The 6,735-nt window shown below is 40.8% G+C and overlaps 1 pseudogene; it reads right to left on the bottom strand.

Annotated features, from left to right (window-relative positions):
* Positions 1-5,574: 5,574 nt before the first annotated feature.
* Positions 5,575-5,766, bottom strand: LOC119528806 (annotated as a pseudogene).
* Between the last annotated feature and the right edge of the window lie 969 nt (positions 5,767-6,735).

Raw genomic sequence — 6,735 nt, 5'->3', positions numbered from 1 at the left:
CCACTCAGGTTAATTGTGTTTGTCTTTTGGAAAATCCTTTCTTGCAAAAGAGTCTCTCCAAGCAATGTCACTTCATGTGGCCATTTTAGTTCACTCACCATGTATTTTGCTGCTGAAATTGCACCATTTTGGCTAGTGTTATGTGCCTTCAAGCTTGCTTCTGTGTCTTGATGAAACGTCATCATTTTTAAAGAACTTCCTTACTTTTTGACACAACAAGATGTTCTAGGTTCATCCTGTATCTTCTCTGCCTCTGCCTTGGAATCAACCATTTTTCCAAGTGCCCTGGTTCCTCTTAGTGGAGAATTATGTTTAAAAAAACATCATCTGGGCTCAAGGTGTGCACATTGCTACCTAGAGTTTATAGTTCAATGGCCAGAGCTAAAGAACACACACATGCACACACACACACACACACACATTCATATCTATATTAATTTCTATATCTATCTACAGGTATCCCTTGAAGATATTGTGGGTTTGGTTCCAGGCCATTAAAATAACACAAATATTATAATAAAGTGAGTCACATGAATTTTTTGGTTCCGCAGTGTGGCAGTAACTCATGCCCACAATTGAACCCAATGTTGGATTTGTACAAACTTGCCACCTTTAGGTGCTATTGGCCTTTCTTGGACTATAACCCCTGTGAATTGGACTGCCTGGAACACCCTGCTGGCCTGGCAGAATTCAACACATCACAAAATAAGCACAGATTTTATCAATTGTTAGTAGCATTTCTTTGTGGAGTAGTTTCTGTGTGTGGGTGGGACCTCTATTGTCCTGTTGTCTCTTATCCTGGAACGTCTGTCCTGTGGCCCACAGAGTCAGCTGCATGGGGGTGGATTGTGAGGAACCAGGGCCCAAGGCCCCAACCCCTCCCCCATTACTGAGATACCTGCAGCCGCCTACCTGACCAGGCAACAAGCCACTCCCCACCAAGAGGTAAGCATTAAAACTTCCCTCCCCTAATCACTGTTAGTAACTAAATCTTGGGGGACCTTGTAACCAAATCTTGCGAAATCCTGTTGTAACCAAATCTCACGAGAAACTCCATTGTCACAATTCTTATAAGCCTCCCCACCTTGGCACCCCTCTCTTCCTCTCTGTGGAATGGTGGAATGCTGACTTCACTCTCCCAACCCACCATCATTGGGAAAAATCATCTTCTGTTTTGTAAGTTCAGAATTAAACTCATGGGTAACTCTGTGCCAGGTGTGTTCTTTGGTCTTGGGGCTAATCTGGGTTGGAACATCCAGTTCATGTAAAAATCATGTTTAAATTAAACTGTAGTCTATAAAGTATACAATAGCATTAATGTATACAAATGTACATACCTTAGTTAAAAAGTACTTTTTCTGCTAAAAAATGCTAACCATCGTCTGAGCATTCAGCAAGTAGTAATCTTTTTGCTGGTGGAAGATCTTGCCTCCTGATGACTGCTGACTGATCAAGGTGCTGATAGAAGCCTGTTTCATCTACATTGAAAATCTGTTTAGTGTAACCACCTTCACCAATTCTCTTAGCTAAATCTTCTGGATAACTTGCTGCTTCACCTTGCTTTGATGCAGGGTTGCCACAACCCTTCAATTAGTAAAAAATGTGTTATCTATAAAGTAAGATAAGGAGAAGTGCAATAAAACAAGGTATGCTTATATACCTTCAAAACCATGAATCCACTCCTATATTTCCAATTTCAATCCAACATCTCAGGGTTCCTCTTAGTTTTCTCCCTTTCTATATTTGTAATGCCCATCTCTAACAGTGAGAATCCTGACTCTCATTATCTTTAATATATTTACTCATTTGATCAATCTCTCTAGGTTACCAATCTTCCATCACTGCTGCTCTCCCCCAACCCCAACCCTGTAAGGATTATCCCCTCACTTTGCTTGTCTCCAACATGCCACTCTAGGCCATCACAGATCCCCTTCCTTCTCCTCAACCTCCCCTCCCCAGCAAAAGTGGATGCCCATCTTTCTCAGTCCCAGTGAATGGTTTTGAACTGAATTGAAATGAAATAAAGCTTCAGTGACTGAGAAATTTCAAATGGAGTTGAGAGGTCACTCTGGTGGACATTCTTATGCACTGTATAGATAACACTTCTTAGGTTTTAATATATTGGAATAGCTAGAAGTAAATACCTGAAACTATCAAACTCCAACCCAGTAGCCTTGACTCTTGAAGACAATTGTCTAACAATGTAGCTTACAAGTGGTAACAGCGTGATTGTGGAAAGCCTTGCGGATCACACCCCGTTCATGCCGTGAAGGGATGGATGAGTAGGAAAATGGGGACAAAAACTAAATGAAAAATAGGGTGGGATGGGGGGGTGATGTGGGTGTTCTTTTTTACTTTTATTTTTTATTCTTATTCTGATTCTTTCTGGTGTAAGGAAAGTGTTCAAAAATAGATTGGGGTGATGAATGTACAAATGTATGATGGTACTCTGAACAGCTGATTGTACACCATGGATGAGTGTATGGTATGTGAATATATCTCAGTAAAACTGATTTAAAAAAAAAAACAACTATTGTGAAGCAGAACACTGTGCAGGGAGAGGAAGAACTCATTTCTATCCCCTATATTCTGCTGGGTACAGTACACCCCATGAGGCATCACTTCCCTTGTACGTTTGATTACATCACCTGTCCTTTGCAAGGCACTTACAAGGGAGGCCAGAAGCCTCACAGGTCTGGTTTGGCCAGGGTGCAGCTGAGGTGGTCTCTCTTCATTAGGAGGACTCGCATCTCAATCTGAAGCGAGTGAGTAACAAAAACAAACAAATGGACTTCATGACATACAAGTCACTCCTATAGCCATTCTGATGGGAAAACAAGACTAATGTGTACATTTGGGGTAATCAATGAACTGAACTACTACATTCCAATCCCTTTCTTGAAAGGAAGAATGCAAGTTCAATTCTTCAAGCTAGTGGACAGTTGCAATTCCCTAGAAATTAGCAAGCCAAGCTATAGTTCATCCCTTGAAGCTTGTTCCGAAGTTGTTAAATATCTTCCTCCTGTGACACCCATTCTAGATTTCCCTCTTTCTCAGTGAGCACTTTAGCTGGTCTGGATTGCTTGTAATGGAGTGACCCAGACTTCCATCCTCAAGGAATTTGAGCCCTTAGTTACTGTTTTGGTTTGCTAAAGCTGCTGAAATGCAATATACCAGAAATGGGTTGGCTTTTAACAATGGGGATTTATTTGTTTACAACAGTACAAATGTACAGTTCTAAGGCCACGAAAAGGTCCAAATTAAGGCATCAACAGAATGATACCTGGACTCTGAAGACACGCTGCTGACATCCAGGGTTCCTGTGTTAGATAGCAAAGCACGTGGCCAGCATCTGCTGCTCCTTCACTCCTGGGTCTCACTGCTTTCAATTTCTGGTTCCAGTGGTCTCCTCTCCGAGTTTCTGTGGGCCCTCTCTTAGCATCCCTGAGGACTTTCTCTCCAGTCTCTCCAGGTGTTTCTCTCTAAGCAATCTCAGCTTTTTCTATCCTTTATCTTCTTAGAAAGGACTCCAGTAAAAGGATTAAGGCCCACTTTGAATGGGCTGGGTCACATCTCAGTCGAGACAGCCTAATCAAAAGGTTCCACCTACAATAGGTCTGTACCTACAGGAATGGACTAAAAGAACATGGACTTTTCTGGGGTACCTAACAGCTTCATACCAGCACAGTTACCTTTCTTGGACAGCCAGGATTTCTAATATTGCCCATTTACAATTATCTTGTCCTGGAAGTACCAAGCAATGCCACAGTACCTCCTCTGGATTCCTCATGGCAATCAAAGTTGGTTACTCTAGCATTTGCCTAATGGTCTACTGTTATAAGGAGCCCAATGTGACCAGGTAAAATGATATTCTACTGGGTCTTCTGATGGGAGAGAGCCTCTGCTGTGAACCAAGACCTTTAACTGGACAGAGCCTAAGGATACAGGGAGAGGAAGCATAAATTCTGCAAACAATTTACTGGAAATGATGGTAGGAGAAGTCTATCCTACTCCTTGTTTCCAGATTTGTATATTCTAGGACTGGGGACACAGCACCATTTATCAGCCATTGGCTTGGTGTGTATATGTACCCTGGAGGACAAACTTTAAATCCCACATTACATGTCCCTTAAGTTTGTACCTCAGCTCAGTCTTCAATCTGCCATTCCTTCATTTTATAGAACTGGCCCATAAATCCTAGCTATGTGATTTTCTATGTTCTTATCCTTTCTGCTCGCTTAATACAAACCTTAGAAATCATATATTAACTATGTGACCTTCAAAGCCAGATATTAACTATGTCAGAGCCCCATGATGGAAGAGACTGAAACACCACATGAAGGAAATCACTTACCAATTAGGAACGTCCATTTTAGATTTTACATGACCAAAAATAAACTTTTATTTTGTTTGTGTCATTGTACATTTGGGCACTATTTGTTTAAGCAGCTAGTGTAACTCTACTATCACAGTGCTTCACTGAGGCCAAAGCTCTGAGTTAATCTTCTACCTTTTAGCTTAAATTACAGAAACACAAATTTATAGAAACACAAAATAATAAATACATGAAAATTAAGTCATGGTGCCTGTTAGCTGATAGTTACCTAGTCTCATACTATCTGCAACTGATTTTTTTTTAAAGAGGGATAAAAATGGTTTAATTGTTGAAATCCATTGGTAAATCAAGTAATTTACATTGTAGTATTAATTACAGACACAAGGTCCAAAACAAATAAAGATTTTTCCAAACATTCCACTAACCATCCATCACAAATCCTTGAAAACAGTATAGAATTAACACCAAGAGATGTCATGATCATACAAAGGTAGGGTGGGAGAGTCAATGACTAGGAAGTATCTATACTTACATAAGCCTTTGAGTAAGAAAATAGGAATTTAATCAAAATGTGCATATGACATGCAAATTTAAGTAGCTTATTTTGAAACGTTACAATGTAATTCATTATTCCTGGTAAAGAAAATTTTCTGACATTTAAATAGAGCCAAAACCAAATAGAAAAAAAGGGAAAGCAACCACAATACCAATCAATTTAATGATTTTACAGCTAAAAATTAATAATAAGTAGAAATAGTGAAAGATAAATACATTACTCTATATGGGTAATTCATTTATAGGCCCTTATTATCTTAAGTTATAAATAGAATAAGGCTTTTGTTATATATAAAAACTATCAAAAAAGATTCAGTGAAAAGGCATGATCTCCGTGAACTGTGTTGGACGGCTGGGAGAAAACACTGCTGGAACTCAGCAGACCAGGCTGGGCAAACACAGCCTTCAAAACAGTTTGTTAACTTGTCTTTTAAATGTCAACAGTGGAAAGTTCCATAAATGAATATACTGTCTAGCCAATTCCCTTCTTTTACCCCAACATTTAACATGTGCCTGTAGTTTCAACTATATACCCAAACTTTTTTGTTTTTTGGAGAAGGGAGGCTTGACTGTTTAGAATTTCCTTGGAAATGTCTGTGCACATTATAATGTCCTGCAGAGCCAAATGTCTTCCAAATCTTGATGAGTAAGCTCTTGATTACTAATTCAAGATATATTTTCTTCTAATTTTTTCGTACAGTCTTTGTTTGGCTGGTCACTATATTGACAGCTTCAGATGGTAGGCCAACATATACCCCTCCATAGTTTCTCCTCTTGTCGTCTTCTGTTACTAATTCTTCTGTTACATCTTGAGCGGCTCCTGCAGAGCCTCAGCCCGCGCCCGCGCTGGTGGCGGTGGAGTTCCCGCAGCCCATCGCGCCGCCAGCCCCGGAAGCCGCACTCTGGAGCTCGCGGCAGCAGGTCGGTGGGGCAGGAACGGAGACCAAGGAGAGAGGGCAGGCGGGCCCGGAGCGGGAGGCCGGGGACCGGGACGGGGACGGAGACGGGGGCGGGGGGCGCGCGCGGAGTGCCCGGGTGCCGCCCCTTCTCGCCGCCCCCCCCCGCCGCAGCAGGAGGCCGGCCGGGGAGGAAATCGCCCCGCACCCGTCGCCCCTTGCAACTGATTTTAAAGTTGTAATGTCAAAACCGTAAAATGACAGGCCCAGGAAATAGGCATAATAATATTGATAGTTTTAATGATCTAGACTATTCTGCCTTGAATTTATCAAGAGCGTCAGTCATATTCATGTGCTCCATCTCTGACTGATGTGCTGGGACCCATGCAAAGTGAAATCAGAAGTGTCTTCTGTCTTTTGGGAGCATGTTAGTGAAGCTGTCAACATTGACATGGAGAGAAAAGTTCAATTTCATTTGTAATGATGATGAAGTGCATGCAAAATAGAATAATATATATTCTGCATACATTAAATTACTCTCTTAAAAAATTTTCAATAGCAATTTTGGTTTTGAAGGAACATGGGAAACAGATTATAGTTATAAAAATAAGAGCCTTTTATTATTCAATAGCATGGATATCTCTATGTTTTAGATCAGTGGCTCTCAACTGGGGGTGATTTGAATTATATTTATTGTTATGACTGGGAAATGCTACTGGTATCTGTTGGGTAGAGGCCAAAGATGCTGCTAAACATCCCACAACGCACAGAATAGTCCTCCCCAAATAAAGAATTATTCATTGTGAAATGTCAGTAGTGTTGAGGAACTCTTCCTTAGATTACGATATTTCAAGTTTTCTTCTTTAATGTGGCTTGATTTGTGATTAAGAACCAAACCCAAAGAAACCAAAATAAAAGAATTGAAACAGCTGTCGGGTGGGGGAAACA

This window comes from Choloepus didactylus, chromosome 3 (assembly GCF_015220235.1).
Source record: "Choloepus didactylus isolate mChoDid1 chromosome 3, mChoDid1.pri, whole genome shotgun sequence".
Classification (NCBI taxonomy): Eukaryota; Metazoa; Chordata; class Mammalia; order Pilosa; family Megalonychidae; genus Choloepus; species Choloepus didactylus.
The sequence above is the reverse complement of the archived record's forward strand: the minus strand, read 5'-3'. Positions and strand labels throughout refer to the sequence as shown.